Below are 16201 nucleotides of genomic sequence, written 5' to 3'. Positions count from 1 at the left end.
AATAGGGTATTAATTTCATCAACACAAGACAGAAAATGAAACAATGGGTATTGAAATGGAAGTGATTGTAGAAAGCCTATTGGTCCATATTTCTTGATGCTTCTATATTGGAGCGGAGTCTTGAGGTGGGTAGAATATAGTTGTGCATTAATTGGCTGTTGATTGCTGGTGTTGACTTCTTAATGTGCAGTGCCTCGCAAACGTCAAGCCATCTGCTATCGCTGTATCTATCGATGATTTCTGTGTTTTTACTAGGATTTCTCTGACGATGGTTTGGTTGTGGGAAGAGATTATATGTTCTTTAATGGAGCCCTGTTGCTTATGCATCGTTAAACGCCTAGAAAGAGATGTTGTTGTCTTGCCTATATACTGGGTTTTTTGGAGCTTACAGTCCCCAAGTGGGCATTTGAAGGCATAGACGACGTTGGTCTCTTTTAAAGCGTTCTGGTTTGTGTCTGGAGAGTTTCTCATGAGTAGGCTGGCCGTTTTTCTGGTTTTATAGTAAATCATCAGTTGTATCCTCTGATTTTTGTCTGTAGGGATAACGTTTCTATTAACAATATCTTTCAGGACCCTTTCCTCCGTTTTATGAGCTGTGGAAAAGAAGTTCCTGTAAAATAGTCTAATAGGGGGTATAGGTGTTGTGTTAGTTGTCTCTTCAGAGGTTGCATGGCGTTTCACTTTCCTTCTTATGATGTCTTCGACGAAACCATTGGAGAAGCCATTGTTGACTAGGACCTGCCTTACCCTACAGAGTTCTTCGTCGACTTGCTTCCATTCTGAGCTGTGGCTGAGATCACGGTCGACATATGCGTTAACAACACTCCTCTTGTACCTGTCTGGGCACTTCGTCGACTTGCTTCCATAACAACACAAGAGGAGTGTTGTTAATGCATATGTCGCCCGTGCTCTCTCTGTCTATATATATATATGCAAAATCTAAATATAAAAAATCTATATAAAAAAAAATGGAAATCACACATAATGCAATAGAGGGAATGTTTAGGTCCCCTTGAATACAGTTTCTGTGTGGTTTTCTCCTACACCCTCTTCCTGTTGTGTTTTGTTGTCTTTTATTAGATATTTAAAGGTTACAATATGTACATTAGTTAATACAATTAGCACTTAAAGGTCAAGGTTCTCTTGTGAAACACATGGGTATTAATAGTTGTTTTATTATGTAAAATAAATATAAAAGGCCCAAGGGCCATGTAGGAACAAGAATGCAAGGCCGGCAGAAGCTGCCATAAGTCTGGGAAGACAGAAGATTCTTTTGCTTTGAAGAAATTAGAAGACCCTGCTTCTCCATCCTCCTGTTTCCAAGATGGCGGCCACACCCTGCTTGCCCTGGACAATCACCATATGGAGGACTGTGTGTTTACTGTGAAGGGAAGGTCAACAAATGCAGTGCCAGCATGAGTCAGTCTTGAAAGGTAAACGGTGATGGCACCCTCCCAGTAACACAAAAGCCAAGCAGGCCCAGTGAGGAAGACCTGTTGAAGGGAAAGAAGGAGAAGTTGTAGTCATACATTTTTATTATATAAGATTCCTAAATATTAGATTGATATAAATTTGTGAGAGTATTCTGAGCATTTTGAATCATCTTGAGTCTTCTCCTCCCTAAGCAAATAAACTGTCAAAAGATTAAACATCCCCTGGCTCACAAGTAGCATACCCATCAATGCTTACCAATATAATACAAAGAGCCAAAGCTTCCTTTTATGAGAATAGATTTAAAGAAGCAAAAGGAAATATGAACATTACATGGAAAGTCATCTCTAACATCCTAGGGTCTAAACAACAATCACATACCAAGCAGATAAAACTCTCCAAAGATGGTTACACACTTGCAACAGACTTAGATATTGCAACTAATTTCAATAGCTTCTTTTCATCAATTGGTGCATACCTTGCCAGAAAAATTCCAGAGACCCAGACTCAATATACTACATATCTCACAGGTAGCTAACTCTCTATTCCTTTTACCAGTCAGCCCGACAGACATTATATCCATAATTCAATTACTTAAAACCAAAACTTGGAACATTAATAAAATACCATCTATAATATATAAGAGTGCTGCCCCTGTTCTTGCAACACCCATTCCTCTGCTATTCAACAAATCTCTAGTGTCCTACTTTTCCTGATATCCTTAAAAAAGCAAGAGTGGTGCCAGTTAATAAAGGAGGCGAGACAACTGACAATTACAGAATAATATCACATCTACCTATACTTTCAAAAATTGTTTTTTTTTTTAAACAGCTCTATTCCTACTTCGTAAAATCTATATACTAAGTCCCTGCCAGTTTGGCTTTTGTTTCCAAATGAGTATCAATGATGCCATCATTAGACTGTTTGATATAATCTACACTGCCCTTGACAAAAATGAGTTCTCAATTGGCCTCTTCATTGACTTGAGAAAAGCCTTTGATACTATAAACCATAATTACCTCTTATTTAAACTTCACCACTATGGTATTCAAGGCCTTGCTTTGGACTATATTCGTTCCTATCTAAGTGACAGGAACTAATATGTACTCATCAATAGCATAACTCCAACTTTTGGACAAAAGTCCAACTTTTGCCTTATTCAAAAATAAAACCAAAAAGTACCTAATTTCATCTTCATAGTTTTCTACCTAGTACTTTATGTTCACACTGTATCTAGTGCTACCTAATCCCCCAACATTTGTACCTAAGCCATATTACTTTACCACTGTAATCTTAGATATCATCTGATATCATGGTTGTTGTATTGAGTGCATATTCTACTGCATTATTCCTTGAGATTTTTCCTTGAAACGATCCTCATATTATGCTTCAGTGAACCAACTATAACCCTGAAATGTTATCCTCATGTACCTAGTAATCCTTGTTTCATTATTGTGTATTGTTATTATTGTGTGTTGTTATTATTGTGTATTGTTATTAATAAAAATATTAAAAAATTATCCATTAATAAAAAACATGACTTTGAGAAGAAGTATAGGTTAGGAACCGTCTCCAAAGAATTCTCTAAGAATTACTCGTTATTGCTATCTAAAATAATTATTCGAACCAAAACTAAATACTACGAAGATAAATTTACCCAAATAAAGAGCAACATTAAAAAAACTTGGAGCACAATTTCACAAATATTGGGATCAAAGAAGATTTTAAATAACAAACCAACAGTCCTGTCCAATAACGATGGTCAGCTTTCAGCCTCTGATTCTGCTATTGAGTTCAATAGGTTCTTCTCTTCCATTGGGTCATCCCTTGCAAATGATATTCCATCTTCCAGTACTGATGTTAAGGACTATCTTACAGGTAACTATCCACAGCCTCTGTACCTAAAGGCTACAAATTCCACTGACGTTAATGAGATAATCCTTTCCCTTAAAACCAAGTCTAGTGCCCTTGAGGAGATACCAACTTTAATTTACAAAAAAGCCTCCAGATTTTTAGACTCTGCTATTGCATTGCTCTTCAACAAGTCACTTGAACTCCAAATCTTTCCAGATATTCTAAAAAAAAGCGAGAGTAACCCCTGTCCACAAATGTGGTGATCTCACAGATGTTAACAACTACAGACCTATATCAATCCTGCCTAACTTGTCAAAAATATTTGAAAAACTAATCTACAAGCAGATTTACTCTTATCTAGCCAAACACAATATACTTAGCTCTTGTCAATATGGCTTCAGACCCAAAAAAGCACGAACGATGCACTTATTAGTATGATTAACTTGATTCATGCAGCTCTTGATAAAAATGAGTTCCCTGTTGGGCTATTTGTGGACCTGCGTAAGGCTTTTAACACTGTCAACCACCAACACCTTCTTCTTAAATTACATCATTATGGAGTCAGAGGACGCTCCCTGCAATACCTCAAATCTTACCTTACTGACAGGCTCCAGTATGTTTCTGTGAATAATTCAATTTCTCCCACCCCTACCCATCAACATCGGTGTTCCTCAGGGCAGCATACTTGGACCTCTCCTGTTTCTCATCTACATTAATGACCTTCCAAATCCCTCCCAACACCTCAAACCAATTCTATTTGCTGATGACACAACCTTCATTTACTCCAGTCCTGACCCCCTTACTGTAAATGCCACAGTAAATATTGAGCTAAATAAAGTCCATCTTTGACTAACTGCCAACAAACTCACCCTTAACATTGACAAAAAATTCTATATTCTGTTTGGCAATAAATCCTCTAATCAAATAAATCTCAGAATAAACAATACCCAAATTTGTAACAAAATAGATGGCAAATTCCTAGGCGTTCTCATTGACCACAAGCTGAATTTCCAGGGACACATTCTAAATATATCAAAAAAAGTTTCAAAAACTGCTGCCATTCTTTCTAAGATCAGATATTAAGTTCCCCGCCCTGCCCTGGTGACGCTCTATTACTCCCTCATCTATCCATATCTCAACTATGGTATTTGTGCTTGGGGTTCTACTACCCAAAATCATTTACGTCCTCTAATTACTCAACACAAAGCTGCTATTACGATAATATCCAACTCTGGCCCCAGACATCACTCGGTACCCCTACTCAAATCTCTGAATATGTTAGATATTAAGTCACTGCACATTCTCTCATATGTATTATACATATATAAAACGCTGAACTGTAATGCCAATCCTGACCTCAAAAGCTTCATTGAAGGTTGCAACAGAACCCATGAGCACCACACCAGAAACAAATACAGTTTTGATATTTCAAGAGTACGACTTAATCAAACTAGAAATGCTCTACAAATCAAGGGACTCAGAATGTGGAATGACCTTCCCAATCATGTTAAAGACTGTATCTCTCTCGACCAGATTAAGATAAAAGCGAAGCACTACCTAATAAATTCCCTGTAACTACCTTACCCCTATATTGTCAACCCATGTCTGTTTTTTTAAACAACGCTGTTTGTCGACCTAATTGTATTTGTGCTGCTTTTTCAGTCATGTTACCCCCTTTTTTATCTTTATTTTAATTTGTTCTCAACACATTCTATACTTTAAACTCAACTTGTATTAAGTTATAGTCTTTAATGTTTTTCCTGCCCGAAACGCTTTGCGTAATAGTGGCTTTAGGCATTGTATGTACTAGCCCTATCTATAAATCTAGAAATTTTTGTAAAATCTGTTGTATGTATGTACCTTACCTGAATAAATATTTATTTATTAATTATTTATTATTGTGTATTGTTATTATTCTAATCTGCTTTTGTGTCAAATTTCTTCAATGTACCTGTAAACATTTTTTTGTTAATTTTACTGTAATTCTTCTACTTAAAATTATCTGTACAGGTAAAATAAATCTGTAAAGTACCTGTAAACATTTTTTTATCAATTTTACTGTTAATTTATGTAAAAAATTTCTGTTAGTTTAAGGACTTGCCCGAAACGCTATGCTTGCTAGTGACTTTACAAGAATGTAAATTCAATTTAATTTCTGTATTCTCTGTTAACCCCCAATGTACCTTCTTGTATATAAATAAATATAAATAGCCTCCCCCTACTCTACCATTGACAGTAGGGGGTGCCACAGGGCAGCATCTTGGGACCTCTCCTATTTCTTAGACATTATATATATATATATATATATATATATATATATATATATATATATATATATATACATATATATATATATATATATATATATATATATATATATATATATATGTCGTACCTAATAGCCAGAACGCACTTCTCAGCCTACTATTCAAGGCCCGATTTGCCTAATAAGCCAAGTTTTCATGAATTAATGTTTTTTCGTCTACCTAACCTACCTAACCTAACCTAACCTAGCTTTTTTTGGCTACCTAACCTAGCCTTACCTATAAATATAGGTTAGGTTAGGTTAGGTAGGGTTGGTTAGGTTCGGTCATATATCTACGTTAATTTTAACTCCAATAATAAAAAATTGACCTCATACATAATGAAATGGGTAGATTTATCATTTCATAAGAAAAAAATTAGAGAAAATATATTAATTCAGGAAAACTTGGCTTATTAGGCAAATCGGGCTTTGCGTAGTAGGCTGAGAAGTACGTTCTGGCTACTAGGTACGACATATATATATATATATATATATATATATATATATATATATATATATATATATATATATATATATATATATATATATATATATATATATATATATATATATATATATTAGTATATTTTGGTAGCAGTCTTTCCTGTAGACATATATTATTAAATATGACCGAAAAAGTAAGATTAATAATTCTAACACGAATTTTCTCAATCTTTCGTACATTACGCTTCACTGTTGGAGGTAAATCAAAAATCATATATATATATATATATATATATATATATATATATATATATATATATATATATATATATATATATATATATATATATATATATATATATATATATATATATATTAGTATATTTTGGTAGCAGTCTTTCCTGTAGACATATATTATTAAATATGACCGAAAAAGTAAGATTAATAATTCTAACACGAATTTTCTCAATCTTTCGTACATTACGCTTCACTGTTGGAGGTAAATCAAAAATCACTTCTCCAAAATTCATTTTTATTTCTAGTCTGACGCGACACGGGCGCGTTTCGTAAAACTTATTACATTTTCAAAGACTTCACAAATACACAACTGATTAGAACTTACGTCTCTCTGATATTATATCTACATTTGAGTGAGGTGGGAAGGGTGATGTGGCATTAACACAAGACAGAACAGGAGGGGATATTAATAGGGTATTAAAAGTATCAACACAAGACAGAACAGAAACAATGGGTATTGAATAGAAGTGTTTGTAGAAAGCCTATTGGTCCATATTTCTTGATGCTTCTATATTGGAGCGGAGTCTTGAGGTGGGTAGAATATAGTTGTGCAATAATTGGCTGTTGATTGCTGGTGTTGACTTCTTGATGTGTAGTGCCTCGCAAACGTCAAGCCGCCTGCTATCGTTGTATCTATCGATGATTTCTGTGTTGTTTACTAGGATTTCTCTGGCGATGGTTTGGTTATGGGAAGAGATTATATGTTCCTTAATGGAGCCCTGTTGCTTATGCATCGTTAAACGCCTAGAAAGAGATGTTGTTGTCTTGCCTATATACTGGGTTTTTTGGAGCTTACAGTCCCCAAGTGGGCATTTGAAGGCATAGACGACGTTAGTCTCTTTTAAAGCGTTCTGTTTTGTGTCTGGAGAGTTTCTCATGAGTAGGCTGGCCGTTTTTCTGGTTTTATAGTAAATCGTCAGTTGTATCCTCTGATTTTTGTCTGTAGGGATAACGTTTCTATTAACAATATCTTTCAGGACCCTTTCCTCCGTTTTATGAGCTGTGGAAAAGAAGTTCCTGTAAAATAGTCTAATAGGGGGTATAGGTGTTGTGTTAGTTGTCTCTTCAGAGGTTGCATGGCTTTTCACTTTCCTTTTTATGATGTCTTCGATGAAACCATTGGAGAAGCCGTTATTGACTAGGACCTGCCTTACCCTACAGAGTTCTTCGTCGACTTGCTTCCATTCTGAGCTGTGGCTGAGAGCACGGTCGACGTATGCGTTAACAACACTCCTCTTGTACCTGTCGGGGCAGTCGCTGTTGGCATTTAGGCACATTCCTATGTTTGTTTCCTTAGTGTAGACTGCAGTGTGGAAACCTCCGCCCTTTTCCATGACTGTTACATCCAGAAAAGGCAGCTTCCCATCCTTTTCCGTCTCGTAAGTGAAACGCAGCACGGAACTCTGCTCAAATGCCTCCTTCAGCTCCTGCAGATGTCTGACATCAGGTACCTGTGTAAAAATGTCGTCAACATACCTGCAGTATATGGCCGGTTTCAAGTTCATGTCGACTAAGACTTTTTGCTCGATGGTACCCATGTAGAAGTTTGCAAACAGGACACCTAGGGGAGAACCCATGGCGACCCCATCTACTTGCTTATACATGTGCCCATCCGGGCTCAAGAAGGGTGCCTCTTTAGTACAAGCTTGGAGTAGTTTCCTCAGAATACTTTCTGGCATGTCAAGAGGAGTACAGGCTGGATCACGATACACTTTGTCGGCTATCATTCCGATTGTCTCGTCCACAGGTACGTTGGTAAACAGCGATTCTACGTCCAACGAGGCTCTTATCCCTGTGGCCCGTGTGCCCCGCAGTAAGTCCACAAATTCCTTTGGAGACTTCAGGCTGAAGGCGCAAGGAACATAAGGAGTCAGCAGGCCGTTGAGTCGCTTCGCCAGTCTGTACGTGGGTGTGGGTATCTGGCTAATGATTGGCCGAAGTGGGTTTCCAGGCTTGTGCGTCTTGACATTTCCATACGCATATCCAGGTTTATATTCCCCAATGATCTTTGGCAGGTGGAGTCCGGATTTCTTGGCGTTCACAGTTTCGATCAGTTTGTTGACCTTTGCTTTTAATTCAGCTGTAGTGTCCTTCGTTACCCTTTGGAACTTAGTTTGGTCAGAGAGTATGATGTTCATTTTCGCCAGATATTCGTCTTTTTTAAGAATGACATATATTGGCGACTTGTCACCTCTCCTGACAACTATCTCCTTGTTCTCACGAAGGCGTATGGAAATGTCAAGACGCACAAGCCTGGAAACCCACTTCGGCCAATCATTAGCCAGATACCCACACCCACGTACAGACTGGCGAAGCGACTCAACGGCCTGCTGACTCCTTATGTTCCTTGCGCCTTCAGCCTGAAGTCTCCAAAGGAATTTGTGGACTTACTGCGGGGCACACGGGCCACAGGGATAAGAGCCTCGTTGGACGTAGAATCGCTGTTTACCAACGTACCTGTGGACGAGACAATCGGAATGATAGCCGACAGAGTGTATCGTGATCCAGCCTGTACTCCTCTTGACATGCCAGAAAGTATTCTGAGGAAACTACCCCAAGCTTGTACTAAAGAGGCACCCTTCTTGAGCCCGGATGGGCACATGTATAAGCAAGTAGATGGGGTCGCCATGGGTTCTCCCCTAGGTGTCCTGTTTGCAAACTTCTACATGGGTACCATCGAGCAAAAAGTCTTAGTCGACATGAACTTGAAACCGGCCATATACTGCAGGTATGTTGACGACATTTTTACACAGGTACCTGATGTCAGACATCTGCAGGAGCTGAAGGAGGCATTTGAGCAGAGTTCCGTGCTGCGTTTCACTTACGAGACGGAAAAGGATGGGAAGCTGCCTTTTCTGGATGTAACAGTCATGGAAAAGGGCGGAGGTTTCCACACTGCAGTCTACACTAAGGAAACAAACATAGGAATGTGCCTAAATGCCAACAGCGACTGCCCCGACAGGTACAAGAGGAGTGTTGTTAACGCATACGTCGACCGTGCTCTCAGCCACAGCTCAGAATGGAAGCAAGTCGACGAAGAACTCTGTAGGGTAAGGCAGGTCCTAGTCAATAACGGCTTCTCCAATGGTTTCATCGAAGACATCATAAAAAGGAAAGTGAAAAGCCATGCAACCTCTGAAGAGACAACTAACACAACACCTATACCCCCTATTAGACTATTTTACAGGAACTTCTTTTCCACAGCTCATAAAACGGAGGAAAGGGTCCTGAAAGATATTGTTAATAGAAACGTTATCCCTACAGACAAAAATCAGAGGATACAACTGACGATTTACTATAAAACCAGAAAAACGGCCAGCCTACTCATGAGAAACTCTCCAGACACAAAACAGAACGCTTTAAAAGAGACTAACGTCGTCTATGCCTTCAAATGCCCACTTGGGGACTGTAAGCTCCAAAAAACCCAGTATATAGGCAAGACAACAACATCTCTTTCTAGGCGTTTAACGATGCATAAGCAACAGGGCTCCATTAAGGAACATATAATCTCTTCCCATAACCAAACCATCGCCAGAGAAATCCTAGTAAACAACACAGAAATCATCGATAGATACAGCGATAGCAGGCGGCTTGACGTTTGCGAGGCACTACACATCAAGAAGTCAACACCAGCAATCAACAGCCAATTATTGCACAACTATATTCTACCCACCTCAAGACTCCGCTCCAATATAGAAGCATCAAGAAATATGGACCAATAGGCTTTCTACAAACACTTCTATTCAATACCCATTGTTTCTGTTCTGTCTTGTGTTGATACTTTTAATACCCTATTAATATCCCCTCCTGTTCTGTCTTGTGTTAATGCCACATCACCCTTCCCACCTCACTCAAATGTAGATATAATATCAGAGAGACGTAAGTTCTAATCAGTTGTGTATTTGTGAAGTCTTTGAAAATGTAATAAGTTTTACGAAACGCGCCCGTGTCGCGTCAGACTAGAAATAAAAATGAATTTTGGAGAAGTGATTTTTGATTTACCTCCAACAGTGAAGCGTAATGTACGAAAGATTGAGAAAATTCGTGTTAGAATTATTAATCTTACTTTTTCGGTCATATTTAATAATATATATATATATATATATATATATATATATATATATATATATATATATATATATATATATATATATATATATATATATGTCGTACCTAATAGCCAGAACGCACTTCTCAGCCTAATATGCAGGGCCCGATTTGCCTAATAAGCCAAGTTTTCACGAATTAATGTTTTTTTGGCTACCTAACCTACCTAACCTAACCTAACTTTTTCGGCTACCTAACCTAACCTAACCTATAGAGATAGGTTAGGTTAGGTTAGGTAGGGCTGGTTAGGTTCGGTCATATATCTACGTTAATTTTAACTCCAATAAGAAAAAAATGACCTCATACATTATGAAATGAGTAGCTTTATCATTTCATAATAAAAAAAATTAGAGAAAATATATTAATTCAGTAAAACTTGGCTTATTAGGCAAATCGGGTCTTGCATAGTAGGCTGAGAAGTGCGTTCTGGCTACTAGGTACGACATATATATATATATATATATATATATATATATATATATATATATATATATATATATATATATATATATATATATATATATATATATATATATATATATGTCGTACCTAGTAGCCAGCCAGAACACAGTCCTCGGCCTACTATGCAAGGCCCGATTTGTTAAATAAGCCAAGTTTTCCAGAATTTACATATTTTTCGATTTTTTTGTAATGAAATGATAAAGCTATCCATTTCATTATGTATGAGTTAAGTTTTTAATATGATTTAAAACTAAAGTAGGTACGTGACCGAACCTAACCAACCCTACCTAACCTAAACTAACATAACTAAGTCAATAATTTATGTTCTTAATATACAGACAATCTTCAGAATAGACAGTACGTTTTAATACTAAATGTAATAAGTACAATCCTGACTATCGGCATAGTACATAAATGCACTTAATCGCCAGCATTGCACCAAAATATTGTGAATATTAGAGTTTACCTAAAAAGCTGTATAGAAAACCACGACCTAAACTTACCTTGGTTATGTAGGAGGACAAACATGTAAATAGCATTTATTGCTTATTAATTACAATTAATACCTAACCTATATCTATATGGATATTACAGTTTTATAGAACTAATAAAACAAAACTAAAGTCTTTCAATAAATTATAAAGTATCTCAGGATATTTGCATTTTTTTTTATAAAATCTCTATTGTTTAAAACAACGGAAAAAGAAATTCTTTATATTTAAAACTTGTGTGCATAGAATTGAACACAAAAACTTCAACCTAAAAATTTTGAGTGTATTAACAAGAAATAAGGAGAATATATGGGAAGGTAAATGTAACAGCATAATTAAGTGTAATGATATACTATTTAGACAGGGTGGAATGTACTTATTACATTTAGTTTTAAAGGGTACTGTCTATTCGAAAGAAGGGTTGCACTCACAAGATGAGTATGGGGTGTCCAATAAACTACAACTTGCATGATGAGTATAATATTCATGCAATATATTACAGTAAATAAAATATAACATTTTATCTGTGGCGTACCAAAGGTAAAATGGTAAATTTTAAGGGTTAACTGGAGAAGATCATCACAACAAATGGGGGGACCATCGACAAGCCGCCAGCTTCTTGTCCTCGTCGATGCCACTAATGTAAGTGACCCTCAGGTATATAAATACTTTAATGACAAAAATTTGAAAATATATAGTATGGTTCCGAATGTCTCATGATATAGAACATATTAAGGTTTAAAATCAAATTAATTAGGAGCTCTACTTGTGGCTGACATTCCCCAGCTTGGCGCCTTCTTTTGGTAATTACTTGCTTGTGGCTGACATACTGTATATAATCAGACTATTTCTGCCATAATTCAGCTACACATCAGTCATGCATCATAGTTAGCATATGCATATCTTTACTGCTGTTTTGTGTATTAACGCAAGTAAGTAATTATCAAAGAAGGCACCAAACCGGAAAGGCTATGTAGCACCATCAAATGTGTGGAATAATCAGAGGGCGCTAAATATCACTAAGGATGCCAATACGAGAACAAACGCTTAAGGCGAACGATATCAAAAGTATCCGATTCTTGGTGAATCCTATCGAGGGACAAGTGACCGCGAGGGACGGTCGGAAAGTAAGACACGCTCGTCCTGGAAGTGAAGACATTCAACAAGGATATGCACAACTGTAAGAGGGATAATGCAGTTAGGACAATAAGGAGGAGGGCGGCGTTCCATTAAGTGTCCATGAGACACTTAAGCTCGTCTGGCCAATACGCAACCTCGCCAGAACCGTTTCCCACTCGGTTACGGTGGTAGGAGGAAGGCCACGGGGACACACTACTCTTAAGAGTATGCAGTTTGTTACCAGTATCAGAAGACCAACAACTCTGCCATTGGGCAAGGATGGAGGAATGAATAACTGGGTAAAAGTCAGAATAAAGAATACCTTTATGGGAGATAGGATAGGTGCGGAGAGCTTCCTGAGCGGCAGCATCCACACGCTCATTGAAAGAGACACCAATATGGCTGGGAACCCAGCAAAACTCAATTGTCTTAAATCTACTGGAGATAAGAAACAGTCAATGTTGAACCTCGACGACCACCAGATTGACTGGATTAAAGGACTCCAGAGCCATAAAGGCACTGCGAGAGTCAACTACAACCACAAAGGAGGATTGACAGCGAGAAAGCAGGAGACGAAGAGCATAGAGAATAGCATAAAGTTCTGCAGTGAAGATGCTAGTCTCCGGAAGCAGGCGACACATATAGGTGTGGTCAGGAAAAACAACAGAGTTGCCTATACCATGCACAGATTTAGACCAAATGGTGAAGATGGAAACGGAGTGGGAGTGTGAAGATAAGTGTTCAAGGAAAAGGCGTTTCAGAACTGTAGAAGGGGTAAAAGCGTTAGTGATGTGAGTCAGAGATTTACAATATTTAGGAAGGGGGACCCTCCACAGAGGCATGCACGGAACAACACGAGGAGAAATGTTAGTAATACTAACTGAAAGAGAATGTTGCAGGAGAGACAACCAGACAGAAAGAGGGAGATGGTGAAGGGGAACAGGAACTATAGGACTGGGGAAAAGTCAAAGCACGACACAGGCAAGAGTGAGGGTGTTGTAAGGACCACGCAAGGTAGCGAAGATAGTAGCGGTCTCGGCGGTCCTGGAGAGACAGGAAGCGAGTGTCAACATACAAGCTTAGGGCAGGAGTTGAACGAAAGGCACCAGAGCTGAGGTGCAACCCAGTATGGTGCCAAGGATCAAGACGGCGAAGAGTAGAAGGAGAAACAGAAGAGTAAGCAATGCAACCATAATCGAGATTGAACAGTACGAGAGAGGAATGTAAAGAGAGGAGTGTACTCCTATCCGGTCCCCAAGAAGTATGGGACAAAACCTTAAGTAGGTTAAGGGCCTTAGAGCATTCAACACGGAGGTAAGAGATATGGGGTGACCAAGACAAACGAGTGTCAAAGATTAACCCCAAAAGCTTAGGAAAATCTTTGTACACAAGGGGATGACCATAAAGCGACAAAGAGGGACGGAGAACGACATGCTTCCGAGTAAAAGTCACAGCAAAAGTCTTAGTTGCAGAGAACTTGAAGTCATGATTGGAGCCCAAGACAACACAGTATCAATCGCAAGTTGAAGCCGCCGTTTAAGGATAGGTGAATCATCACTTCGACAACAGAGGGCAAGATCGTTGATATAGAGAGCGGAGAAGACGCCAGAAGGAAGGGAAGAAGACCATTGAGGGCAACCAGAAAAAGATTAGTACTCAGAACACTACCTTGGGGTACACCTTCGTATTGTCGAAAAGAGGCAGAGAGAGTGGCACCAAGCCTCACTCTAAAGGAACGATGAGAGAGGAAGCTTCGGAGGAAGAGAGGGAGATTACCACGAAGGCCAAAATAACGAAGTTGGGACAGAATATGGTATCTCCAGGTGGTGTCGTAGCCTTTTCCAGGTCAAAAAGGAAAGCTACAATGAAGGTCTTCACAGCAAAAGCAGTGCGAATATGAACGTCCAAGTTCACCAGAACATAAGTCGTGCTGCGGCACTTGTGAAAACCAAATTCAGAAGGGAAGAGGAGGTGAAAGCATTCCAAGTACTACATCAGACACACATTGTCCACTCATTCAAAGAGTTTGTTAACACAACTCGGTGAGGGAAATAGGGCGGAAGTCCTTAGGGAATGTCCCGAGAGACCCCGGTTTCCGAATAGGGCAGTACAACGGCATTGAGCCAGTCCTCAGAGACTGACGACGACTCCCAGACCTGATTATACAGACTCAGTAAATACTGAGACGTGCAAAGAGGGGGATGCCGAAGCATCTCAAAATGAATTTCATCTCAACCCCCCTGCCGTAGAACCGCAGAGGGCCAGGGCAGACTGCAGTTCAAAGAGAGAGAGAGAGAGAGAAGGCATCTTTATAGGGAAGGTGGAGATGAGTGCAGAAATCTAAGGGATGAGATTCAAGAGCGGGCTTAAGAAGAAGGAAGGATTGAGGAAGATGAGAACCAGAACTAACAGTAGAAAAGTGGGAACCCAGTTCGGTTACGACCTTCACTGGGTCTGCCACAAGAGTACCTGGAGGTGAAGGACCGTGAGACATCTGGAACGAACTTACTTCTTGCGGACTTTCTTCCAGATTTGCGGTAGAGGAGTTTCGGATGTAATGGTGGAAACATAAGATTGCCAACTCTCACGTTTAGCTGTACGGATGGTCCTATGGGCCACTGCTCTTGCCTTCCGAAACAAAATAAAAGAATCAGCCGTCTGCCGACGTCGGTATTTATTCCAGGCTGCACGCTTACAGCGGACATAGTCCGCATTCCACCAGAGAACGCACTTCCACGTGCCCCGGAAGGTAGAGCGAGGAATAAAGAGGAAGGCAGTGTCGAAGACAGTACCCAGCAAACAATTTTAGGTTGCCACAACATATCTGGAAAGTATTGGAAACGTTTGTTTTATCGTATCAGATACGATATTGTGTGTGGACTTAAATAGGTTTCCAAAACTTATAACCAAGACATATGTATCTAACACTAATTTGAGATGTTGTGGCAACTTACACTCCTAACATGAGTCATTCATAATCCATTCATACACCAATATGAATCTCTTGTGAAAGGTTTGAGCCTTATCTGAACCCTTTTCACATCTTTGTGTTTAAAGTTAAATTTCTTGAAATTAAATTATATTATTTTATATTATATTATATTATTTTTCTTATATTTTATTTTATAATTTATTATTATTTTTCTTATATTTTTTTTATATTATATTAGTGTTTTCAATTTAAATATTAAAACCAATTTAAGGGTAAAAAAATCAAATAATTTATATTTCTTTTATTATTTACTAACAAATCAGCAAAAATACAAAAACATATGACCTATATAATTATATATATAATATATATATAAATAATTTATATTATATATATATATATATATATATATATATATATATATATATATATATATATATATATATATATTAGTGTAATACATAAGAATGTAGTGTAATAGTATATATATTATATATTATATATATATATATTTATATATAAATAATATATTTATATATAAATAATATATTTATATATAAATAATATATTTATATATAAATAATATATATATATAAATAATATATATATATATAAATAATATATATATAAATAATATATATATATAAATAATATATATATGATAACCATCTTTGTAACCTATATGTAACTCCCTCTTTGTAACAAAGTTCAAATAAAGCAAATATATGTGTACATACAAAAGAATGGGGGTGGTAGAAG

The 16201-nt window shown here is 37.7% G+C and overlaps 1 long non-coding RNA gene across 1 annotated transcript in view; it reads right to left on the bottom strand.

Annotated features, from left to right (window-relative positions):
• Positions 1-1159: 1159 nt before the first annotated feature.
• Positions 1160-16201, bottom strand: part of LOC138361200 (uncharacterized) — a 54653-nt gene continuing 39611 nt past the window's right edge. Inside the window, exon 2 of the long non-coding RNA XR_011226847.1 lies at positions 1160-1493. This is a non-coding gene — a long non-coding RNA (uncharacterized lncRNA). The remainder of the gene's footprint in view (positions 1494-16201) is intronic.

The sequence above is a fragment of the Procambarus clarkii genome, unplaced genomic scaffold, assembly GCF_040958095.1.
Source record: "Procambarus clarkii isolate CNS0578487 unplaced genomic scaffold, FALCON_Pclarkii_2.0 HiC_scaffold_255, whole genome shotgun sequence".
NCBI lineage: Eukaryota > Metazoa > Arthropoda > Malacostraca > Decapoda > Cambaridae > Procambarus > Procambarus clarkii.
The sequence above is the reverse complement of the archived record's forward strand: the minus strand, read 5'-3'. Positions and strand labels throughout refer to the sequence as shown.